General features: G+C 36.0%; 1 pseudogene; it reads left to right on the top strand.

Moving 5' to 3' along the window:
- Positions 1 to 656: 656 nt before the first annotated feature.
- Positions 657 to 10074, top strand: LOC116659730 (annotated as a pseudogene).
- The last annotated feature ends 2241 nt before the right edge of the window (positions 10075 to 12315 follow it).

The following is a 12315-nucleotide window of genomic DNA, read 5'->3' on the forward strand; positions in this document are numbered from 1 at the left end:
GTAAGAACAATTGCACAGAGGTACATTAAAAATGTGTGAGGAACTTCAAGAAGTGTTCAATGTCAAATGTAAAATATATAGAGAGGAATGGAGAGATGCTACTTGGAAGTTAGTTGGAGTCAGAGTCTGAATAGCATATCACTCTAGGAGTTTGAACTTTATCTCTTGGTGGTGAGGACCAGATGATGTAGGTGATGTTGGGAGAGAACTTTAATAAGGCCTCACATAAGAAAGACAGCTAACAACACTGCTGATTATGAATCATAATGGGAAGATATTGTAGACAATTCTGAGCCCCGTGTCCTATGGTAAAAGCCAGTGGCATCAATGCATTGTTTTGAGTTACAAAATATCAATAACTGATAATTCCAAATTGTAAGAAATTTCCAAAAAAAAAAATACTTCCATGTAATGAAACCTCACTGCAAGAATGGGGCTACACAGTCCCCAAGGAGGAGAATATTAATATTTCATGAGATGCTGAAGCCTTATGATAATGCCTTAGTGTCTTGTGAAAATCCTTCAGGTTCTGCTCAGACAGGGATCCATGGAGCTGGGCATCTGCAGCAAATTGGAGACACACATCAGGCTCTTCTTTCTTTCCTATGTCCCCAGGCGTCCCTTCTACTCCTCCTGAGAATCTCATCCAATTCCTCATGGGAACTGACCTCCTGCCACTGTCCTTTAGTCATGGCTGGGTATTCTCTCACCCCAGCGGCGGTCAAGGGTCAGTTAGGCTGCTAACCCTGCCAGATCTTTACAAGCAACGCCACTGGACTCTGGCTGATGAAGCTCAGAGAGCCAGCTTGTACCTGCCGTTTCTTGAATCTGTAAGAGATTCAGACCTCAGCTGAGCAGTTCTTTGTAAGAACACTTTTGACTCCCAAGGAATTGCCCTTAACTCTGATGCCTCATACTTCCAAGCATCAGGTTAAAACTAATAGGGCTGTATCAGAGCAAATGCTACTCTGTGTGTCGTTGTGCAGAGAAATGCAGGAGAAGGTTAGCCAACCTAGAGAGCATTTAGTAGCAAGTCAACATAATTGTGGGCTATGAAATTTGTTCACAATTCACAGTTAATTGCTCAAGAAGTTCTCTTCTCTTTGCTTTAAAATTTATTCCCTTGTCTTACGGACAAATTGAAAATACTAACAGCTCAAAGACATGTGGATTATTTTACAACCACATGGTTCTTAGGAATATAAAAATTTCATACTAAGGTGTAATAGGGCAAAAAAGTATTTATCAACTTGATCCCTCTCGATTGGTTGATTTTTAAATGTAAAATGTGATTTTGTTTAAAGGAAAATATTGTTGATAAAGAACTCTAAATCAGGCATTGCAGTCTTGGAATTCCTCAAGTATTAAAGTTGTGAGTAAATGTTTTTAGGCAGAAGTCCATACATTTGTTTAAAAAAATATTAAAAAGAAACTAGTAATTGAAAGGGAAAATTTTTGCTGAAAATTTTTCTTTTAATCTCTAAGAATGTACTTTATTTGGAGGAACTAAAGTCCCAAGTTTTCCTATTTTAGAAAAAAAGGTAAAATATTGAGAAAATAAGTAAATTGGGCAAAACAGAAATGAATATTTGATGTCTGTTGAATGATCTTTGATCACTAGCATTCTCTGCCTCTTTAAAACGTAAATGAAGAACCGCATAACTTTCTACTGATTGTGCTGTTTCCATTCATATCAAAGTTACTTTACTTTAATTTATTTGCAATGATGCTGAAATTTGGAGAGAATTATGAGTCTTAAATAACCTAGCTTTGTGAAAAATTATATCAGCTTACTCATTCAAAGAAAATTTAGATTTTGGAGATTATATTTGGTTTTATTAAAAGGAAACAAGCAAGCCTTTCAATTCTAATTCATGTTTACATTTTTTCTTTTTTTTAAATTTTGCAGTGGTAGGCAAAGAAGTGTTCAATTTGGTGACTTTCAAAATAGCAATAAATAAGTTCTAAACCCTACAGTATTGGGAAACCTTTCATAACTTAATGTCTTTCATAACTTAAATGGGAACATAAATTGATATGCCTGGAATTAAATACATCTTTATTTATCTAACCACAAATGTAAATGCATGTTCTCTGTCCCAGCAATTTAATTTCTAGGAGTTTATCTTGCAGATATACTTTCACATGCACAGAATAATGTATGTTTAAGGATAGATTTTACAGCAGTGAAAAATGTACATTAATGGGGACTGTTCAAATAAATTATTGTAGATTCATCTGATGGAACGTCATGCAAATATAAAAAAGAATAGTGAAGCCTTATATGCAATGACATTGAAAACTCTCCCATTTATGTCAAGTGAAAAAATTCAAGACATAAAAAGGCTCCATATGCTAATATTTATGTTTAAAAAATCTACATGTCAATACTTATTTGTATATAGAGTATCTGGAGAAGGATATCCAAGGAGCTAATAGTAATAGTTACCTTTGAGGAAAGAAGCTGGGTAGAAGTGAAAAAGAAAATTACTTTTTATTGTATACACATTAATGTCATTTGAAATCTTATTCCCTGTGCTTTCACTGCAAAGTCAGAAAAATACGTTCATTCTAAAAAATAAAAATAAAATCTATGGTAGCTATCCTTTTCTTTCTTGTTAATTTAAAATAATATTTTAAAATATTTGTAGCTTTAAGGAAGATACTGAAGTAAAAGATTAATATTATAACAATAGAGAACAATATTTATAAGGATTTTTTTCCTCCACTATATAGTCCTAAATCAGGCTTCCTTTTCTTATGTGATTTGAAATGTTAGGGTCAGCCCATTTAATTTAGTGACCTTGGGAACCAGTGGAGGACACCTCGTGACTATTTCAGCCGTGGTGATTGGGCTTTACTGTGACGCCACGTAAGTATGCAGGGAAAATGTCCTGATCTTTGTGGAGCTTGCATACAGAGAAGCATAGCATAGTTTCACATCTGGTGAGTGGACTTTAGATTTCCTTACATACACTTCACAAAACTTCACTTCAAAATAAATGATCAATATTAACTGAAAAAGACTATTCAACTGCAGCATAGTAGTTCTTCAAATTACTCTATTTTGAATGAGCTGTTATCAGATAAATGAGGTTTTACCGAACATAGCTATTACAAGTATTTTTCAAAATACTCAGGAAAGACTATATTTTTACAAGACTTGGCAACTGAAATGTACGTTGGCAGAGTATTTAAAACATATTTCTAGAGCATTGAAAATTCTCCATATGCAATTATGATCCTTTAGCTATTGGCCTTGCTTCCTGAACAGTCATTTTACTCAGTTTACATTTCTTATGAGTATATTTGGTTCAAGACAACAATTTCTCAAACAATTGGGACATAAAAATAGATATCCCTTTTTCATTTTCTACCTCCTCTCCTCCTATTTTTCACAGAATCCTGACTATTCTACACTTGGCATATAATCAAATGATGCGATTTCCTTTTTGCTTCCCTGTTTCTTTTCACATGGCTAGAGGGAAGGCTGAATGATTTCAAGGTACCCACAGTTAAGTCTAAATGAGTCCAGGAACCAGGAATTTGGAAAGTTAACGAAATAAAGGATTCCCTATCTGTGCCTGAGAAATAGAATACCTTTAATTAGCATCCGTGTATAAGAGTAAACGTCTGAAATCCATTTAGTATCTCGTTACGATCTTGAGGTAAAGGATTATGCTGCCTGGTGAATGCTTCTGATTCACTTTTTGGTGACCTCTTATTTTAAATAGTCATAAGGTTTTAGGTAGTTGAAGAAGATGTACATAATTCGACTAGCTCTTCATTTTTGTTCCTGTCCCATGCAGTAAGTGGCAATGTTTCCTTTGTAATATGTTCTCCTTCAATAACTTGGGCTCCAGAAGGTCACAAGCCTTTATATTCAAACTAAGAGATATCTTTATGTATCACTATTATATGAAAAGTTTGTGTTCCCTCATGGAGGCTTTTGCATTCCCTTAAATTTTCCCTATGGAGAAAGGAAAAAACAAAAAGGAAATGAGAAGAGTTGATTTTCTGTTCAAGCTCCATATAGTGAGGACTAGATGTTCCACATATTTTCCCACCGTCCTGATCAGCTGTCTCCATGACGGCACACTGCTCTCCAGAGGCTTGTCATCCATGCTGCTAGCAGTGGCAGTGGCTGGTTAGTTTTCAATGGTCCAATCTCTCAGTCATAATAATAAATAATAATAATAACGATAAATTAAAATTCCATCTTCTAGATACTTTGATGTATATTTATATGAGGCTAGATGTTAATGCAGTTACAATTCACATGTGTACATACACGAGTCGATTTTGTCTTTATTTTGTAATAAATAAACTTGGCTGTGGAACCTCCTTTTTCACAGATGCTGTAGCATGCTTAATCTAGAAACTTCTAGATAACTAAGTCTTTTTTTTTTTTACAAAGATGTGAAGGCAATTTAATGGAAAAAGATTGTCTTTTCAACAAATGGTGCTGGAACATTTGAATGTCCATATATTAAAAAATGAACCTTTATTTTAAATTTTTTATTGAAGTATAGTTGATTTATAAGGTTGTGTTAATTTCAGGTGTACAGCAAAGTGATATATGCATATATACATATATATATTCTTTTCCATTATAGATTATTATAAGATGTTGAATATAGTTCCCTGTGTCATACAGTAGGTCCTTATTGTTTATAACTAAGTCATTTCTGATTTACAAGTGTAATTTTCCTCCTGAGGGAGTCTGCCATCAGTGCCATTGTCTGGACTACCCTCTACTGTGGTGTTTCTGGTTCTGTCTGATTTGGGGATCTATAGACTGACAGCCACAGCTACCTTCCCATAGTCCCTTGTGGTCTCTCCTCCTGTTCCAACTCCTGGCCAAAGCTGGTTCAGTGTGAGGAAGACCCTCTGAGTGTGTTTCTACCCCTGGGCAGTCGTGGAATTTCGTTTGCTGTCCCTACCACTCTTGGCCCCACTGGACTCTGTAACGTGTGTCTTTAGGTTCTTCCATGGAAACACCTCTGTTCCTAGTTTCTAATCTCTCCCCAGGTGTGTCTTGACCTCCAGGTGCCTCTCTAAATAAAGAATTTCAAAAACCTTGAAATTTTCCCTGGATGTTTCCTGTGATGTAAGATACGGATTATCTCTGCTGGGATTCTGCCAATCCCTTCTGGGTATTTATGTCTTACTTTCTTTTCTACCCCAAGTTGACAGGTCAAGACTCCAAAGAGGGGCTCTGGCTCTCTTCTTAGGAACTCAGAGAGTGCTGAAACCTTAAAGCATTGCCTTCAAACATTCTCCAAACTCCTCCATGCCCAGAGGTGTGTGTGAGGACGTGTGTGTTTACTATGTTTCCCCTGGGTGGCAGGGAAGCTGCTCTTTGGTTCCCATCCTCCATTCTCCTTCACTCTGTGCTTGCTTCATAGACTTTCCCTCTAGGCTCTGCCTCCTGTGCTTCCAAGACAAGTCTTTTTTGTAATTCAAAACCACAAACTGAAAACTGTCCCCATAATAAGTGCCTGGGGTCTTACATATGAATAACTCTTTGGCTTTTAGACAATTGTGTTTATGAATTTCAAAATCGATTTAGCTTTTCAATTGAGTTCTTTGTTCCAAGTAATACTTGGATGCCCTACTCAGAACTCCAAGGCTGATATTCTTACCATTTTAATAGTGCAGAGAAGGATAAGGATAATAGGAATTGGGGAAAAAAGAGAGTTGAATGTCAAACTGTCATTCTTTACATATTCATGTATCTCATTTATTTGCAGAGTCACACAACAGTACACTTGTGAAGGCTGCAGAATTCTAACAACTACATCTTACAGGCAAAGGAGTAGAGTCTAAGACATTATTCTTCTCTGGGATCACACACCTGGCAAAAACAAACTAGAACCTAGGTCCTTTGATTTCTCATAACGTGTCACAGTAATCCTCTCATATTCTTTATTCAGTTACCGATTTCATTTTTGTTTTAGCTGCCCTAAGCCCCTGAGAATAGACTTTTATAAATTATTTGCTTGAAAGTTCTATATTTGGTGTGGAAAAGCACAGAATGATGTAGTAAGTGAAATGGAAACATCCAGGGTTTCAGATTTATGTGTAACATGCCTCATATAACTTTCCTTGTTCTATCTTTTAAAACAAGATAGCTCCTCTCTCCCAGTAAGCCACCTGAAAGCCACATCGACCATGTAATTTATTAGATGTATATATGTGTACAGTATATCTAAAGAAACAGAAGCCTAACAAACTAACAAATCAGATTAACCTCAGCGTTTCTCTGCTTCACTGTCGTCACCGTGGGTTGTGTCTGCATAGGCACAATGAAGAAAGAGGCAGGTCCTACATACGCATCATATGGGTAGATTCTTGTAGGAATTGCAGTGAGAAGCTGCTGGAAATTATAAGCTAGAGAATGAAGTGGTCTGATTACCATTTCCTGAAAGATAAGTCTAACTGCTGAGGAGAGAGCAAACTGAGAAATTGTCGTGGCTGAGCGGGGCTGTGAAGAGGCACAGAAGCAGAAGAGAAGGGGCTGGTGGAACCGTGCATACAAGAGGTCCCTCCGGTCTGAACAAGGGCAGTGGGAAAGGGGATAGAGCAAGTAGCCGAGTTCAGGATACTTCCTGTGCTCCTGACTGGGGCTCAGACCGCAGAGGGGTAAGAGAGGTCAGGAACTCGCCATAATTGTCTCATGTGGCTAAATTGTCTCATGTGGCCTAATCTAATATAAAACCAAGAAAAAAACAGAGAGCTCAATGTACAACAAACAAAATGGTTTTAATACCACATGCTCTAACATTCTTGATTATTCAGCTATCATTTCAAAAGGTACAATGTTTTAAATGATCTTTCAGCTAAATGTTGGCACACCAAAACACACGGTTAATTTATTACTATCATTAATATTAGTACTGTTTTAAGGCCATTGGAACTGGACTTCCCCTTTTTTCCTAGTCCAAGAAGGGTTTATTTTTGTTGATCTTCTTGGCCTGGTGTAAAATCTATCTTTTGAGATTGGCATTCCCCAGTGACTAAGTGGTGAATTATGCTGTCTGGAAAGTTATTGTGAGTTCCACTGTGGTTTTGGTTCAGTAGATTTTTATGTATTTTTACAAATTTGGTACATACACCCAAAGGCTTTTTGGCACTGGCTACATTTTAACATTCAAGAGAATAAATATGAACCATTTAATGGTCTCCAATTCAAGATTCAGCATTTTAAATATATTGAATTATGTATATGAGGAATTTTCTGAAACTTGGAACAGAGACTAATTTGGCAAGGATTTTTACTAATATCACAAAAAAGGCCTTTCTTTGCAGCTCATTTGATGGTATGTTCTCTAGGCCATGAGAAGCATATTTTGAATTTGAGCTCTGGAACTTAGAGGAAGTGTAGTTAATATTCTGGATATTTGTTTTGCATTTTTAGTGACTGGATAAGACCAATGCTAATTGATTTAACCTATTCCTGGAAAAACTCTCAACCTTATAGTCAACTTGAATTATAGTCAAGGGTATAGTGAAATGCAAAAAGGTTTATTTGGAAATGAAGAAAATTCACTTTTTAAATAGAGCATAGCTATTTCAAGAACATAAACGATGTATTTGCTAATCTTATTTTTCCCCTCCCATTTGTCAAACTTAAGTAATCCACTTGCAAAATAAAGCCAAACAGCGTATTCTACTAGAAGTTCAGTTTATAAGTGACATAAAACCCTATAATTCTCATATGCATAATTAGCCTTCCAAATTGCCTGTTAATCACACAAGTAAATTTGTATCAACCAAAGGAATCTTGGTTGTTGATTATTAAAGGTAAAAAAAAGATTACTAGATATTCAGACTTATGTAACATACATCTTGGAAATTGCCTCTGATCTCGAAAAGGTGAGTCTCCTTCAGGAAGTTATGATATACACATTGGCACATAAGTAATGGCAGTACTTTAATAAAGGAATATTATTTTGTATAAAATGACAACAAGACTATGTTACAACAGAAACAAAACTTTTGGAGGCAGCAATAGTTGTTTGAGGCATATGGTTCTTGGTTCTACTGTTATTTTCTGCCTCCTAGTACCCTCATTTTGGCCACTGTTTTTTTCATCCACCAAAGGATGTCAGCAACCTTTGTCTCCTCCCACCTCAAAGCGTTGTCAGGGACCTCATATTTTGCTTGGTAATCCCTTGAGATCTTTGGATGAAAAGAACCATAAAAATCCAGAATGTTTTTCTAGGAGGGGGTTTCCAAAATTGGTCCCTTTTGGGGAGCCACCCACTGGGACATTGAATACCCTCCCTGTGTAATGTGGAAAAAGCGGTTGGTGAACATTTACTCTTCTAGCATCGCCAAAAAAACAGACGTCTTTATTGTTTAGAAACTGAAACACACCCATTGGGGATCACTTCATCATTTTTTTAAGTGAATGAAAACATCACAAGTTGAACTGATGAAATGCAGGATAAGTGCAAACAGACTACACCCTTCCTCTTTCAGTCACAAGGAGTGGTGGTCTGCCAATTCTCCCCCGGTGCACCCTCCCTGTCTAGGAAAGAGCCCTACTTGGCTCACAAACCAAGTCCCTATCTGAGCTGCAACTAATCATGCCACTGTTGAGTCACCAGCAGAAAATCCCACAGACTGGTTGCTTTCCTCTTTGTGGGATAGGGCAGCGATCTAAGAGAATGCTTCCCTTGTCATTTTTTTCTCTTCTCATCTGCATCATTTCCGCCTGCCCTTTTCTTACTCATTTTCATTTCTTCCAATTTCTAATTATCGTCCCTCTCTTAACCCGTCCTTTTCTAATCTCAAGGGCTTGTTCACCAGATGCAACTCTCCAAGGGCTCATTTGGAAAAAATAACAATCTTTTCTGTCCCTCCAGCTGCCAAAAGTCATCATGAGTCATGGTTTTGACTCAATTGACAGAAACACTTAATATAAATAGCTGGCCTTTCCCAGAGTTTCTTCTTACTTGCCATTCCATCTTGTTGGTTTCAGCTGACTGACAGGATGCAGCATTTTACCAGAGGAGCTTACCTGGTCATCATCTCTTTCGTATTTTTCCTGTCTCTGTTACTCCTGGCTAAAGCGGTCAGATGGAGGGAGTGATAAGCAGAATAAATGACTGTCAGGAAGCATTCTAGCTCTCGAGTATCTTGTTTGAAACCTCCCTGCAAAGTTACTCCCCCAAACTGAAATGGGTCCCGTATGCTAAATAAGAAATTAGGCAATATACTTTCTAAAGTTGAAAACAGGGATCCAAACAAATGTTCATTGAAACATTTTTCTCCAAGTCAGAAGTTGGAAAAACTCCACACGTCCATCAATAGATGAACGGATAAACAAACTGTGGTATATACATACAATAAAACGTTATTCAGCCTTAAAAGGGAGTAAAATTCTGACGCATGCTGCAACATGGAACAAACCTTGAAAACATGGTTTTAAGTGAAATAATCAGAGGTAAAAGGACAAATATTGTATGAGTCCAGTTAATGATATATCTAGAATAGGCAAACCCTTAGGGACAGAAAGTAGATGAAAGGTTACCAGGGGTTTCCCCGTGGGCAGGAAGGGCAGGTGAAGGTTGAGCCACCAGTGGAGCCAGGAAAATGGCCCTGGAGAAGCTGCCAGGGTCCTGAACCACCAGGGTGACAAGGAGCAAAGCCTGACCATAAGGTGCTGGATACCCTGTCCCTTAGTTGTAACACTAGTTTGAGAGGGTTTGGCACCTGCTCTCTATGCAGCATTTTCTGTTCTATCCTTTGAACTGGACTGCTATGGCTTCCTGTTGGCATAAAGCTTTCTGCAGTGTCTTATACCCTGGAAATTAATCCTGCATTGGTCAGTAGCAGCATTTAAATGGGCCCAGTGAAGCAATTGAAGAAAATGTTTAAAATACATTGCTTGCAGCAATTATTAAGTATCCTTTTTTGTTTCACATTTGCCCTGTGTGCTCTTTTTGGCGACATAAGAAAGGAATGGTCATATTGCAATTCTTGTGACTGGTCTGCTATTGTCTGCCACACGTTCCATATGCAAGAGATGCAGTCACAAAACACTGTTCTTCTATCCTATGTTGAAAATCAGAAGCTCCTCTAGAGGAGTGTTTGAAAGTTGACGCTGTGGTTTTGGTGAAGTATGCTTTTCCTAATACAATAATCACTCCAAAAACAAGTGCAGTGATTATCTAAGGCCGTTTGTACTTGGAAAAAACTATATGCTTGATTAAACTGTTAAATGCTTGTAACTATAAATTCATTATGTGTCAAAGATAAGGAGATTTTAATCATTGTCAATTGTAAATTATTTTTAACTATTTTTTTTTAGTCTTTTCAAAACATATTTGAGATGTGAAGATTTAATGATAAACCTGTATTGTAAGATATATTCAGCTTTTTGGGCTCTTTTTAAAAGGCTACATTTTAAAAAACATCTTTAAAAAATTTAAATGTGGAACTTTTAACTTTAAGCTAATGACTGCTTATTATGTGTAATTAAAAGAATACGTAAATCTTTACAGTTTTTAAATAAAACTACACTTGGAAATAAAAGAATTTTATCAGAGGATGAGGGAAAAGATGAATGAGTTATTGTTTAATGTTTACAGAGTTTAGGATGATGTAAATATTTTTTAAATTGATAAATAGTTAATTTGCAATATTGTGTTAGTTTCTGGTGTACAGCAAAATGATTCTGTTTTTTACATATATATATTCATTCTTTTTAATTTTCTTTCCATTATAGTTTATTACAAGATACTGATTATAGTTCCCTGTGCTATACCGAAGGAATTGTTGTTTATCTATTTTATATATAGTAGTTTATATAAAAAGATTTTGACTTAGCCATGATAGTTGTAAACCATCTTGAGTGCAATTAATGCCATGAAATTGTACACTTAAATGGTTACTATTGCAGAAGAAAGAAATATAAGCAGATGCAGAGAAATAAATAAAGCTATGCTAAGTCCCAAATCTAAGAAATACTGACAGTTACATTGTGTTTACTATATCCTAGGCATTTCTAGGTGTTTTTACATATGTTAACTCACTGAATTGTCACATCAGTATCATTATTTCCCTCATCTCATCCATAAGAAGATGAGGCACAGAAAGTTTAAATAATTTGTGAGCATCATATAACTAGTAGATGGAATAGTAAAGGTTTGAACCCAAGCAATTTATCTCTAAACCCACGTTTTTAACCATGCTTGCATTTTAACCATGCATTACTACCCTCTACCTATCATTCTGTTAAATACTGAATCAGGAGAATGAACCTAGAACTATAGGAAGCAGGAGGCCAAGAGAAGTCAGTGCTTGTTACAGTTACTCTGGGTTCATAAGGCAATAATCTTGACAAATCCAATTCCCAAGTGACATACTCTATACACTTTTGGTGTGCAAACTGCCTTCTCATAGGACTTTTGAAAGTAATGAATATGATGACTTTCTCTTGTCTAATGGAGTCATCGAATACTTGCTTTGCACATTATTTTTAGCAATTGATAACCATTTTGTTAAAATAGATGATATTTTTCAGCTTTACTAAGGTGTAATTGACAAATAAAATTGCAAATTCTTGGAAGAGTACAATACTGGATTTGCCAGTTTACATTTACAAAATTCATGATTTTTAAAGAGACATTGTGAGAGTTACAATAAAAATTGTTGAGAAATGAGGCTTCTTTTCCTGTTTATAAGGACTCTTACAACATTAAGAATATCATAACATAAAAGCAGATCTGCATTCTTTCTAATATTTATTTCTTTTCTGCTAATTGTAGCTTCAACAACACATTAATTTTTATGGAGATGCAAATACAACTATCAATAATTAAGACATTTCTTGAACACCTATTTTATGCACAAGTAAATGCCAGCATCTTCCCACATCAGTGATAAATTTTAGAGGATAAATTATCCCAATGGTATGCTTGCCTGATTATTGCCTTTTTTATTCTTCAGTATTGTTTCCCATCTATCCACTTAGAGAACTTGGGAATTGCTTAAGAGATGAGTTACAATAAAAACGTAACAAATATATTATTTTTGGATCACATTATTTTCATATACATCAAAATAGCAGTAAAATATTTATGATACTTTTAAAAATATAAGTACTCTCTGTTAAGTTTTAATAACCCTAGTATGGGATTTAAAATATTTTAAGCACAACTCAGAGAAACTTTATATGCTGTGAGCCAATGATGTCAGAAGAGCAACTCTAGCCTTTTATTACCAATTATGATTTGTAGCAATCTTTATTGCCAATTTTCACAACTCTCCTTCCTCCTTTTTTTCCTTCTCTTGTTTTTTCCC

The sequence above is a fragment of the Camelus ferus genome, chromosome 25 (genome assembly GCF_009834535.1).
Source record: "Camelus ferus isolate YT-003-E chromosome 25, BCGSAC_Cfer_1.0, whole genome shotgun sequence".
In the NCBI taxonomy this organism is placed as follows: Eukaryota; Metazoa; Chordata; class Mammalia; order Artiodactyla; family Camelidae; genus Camelus; species Camelus ferus.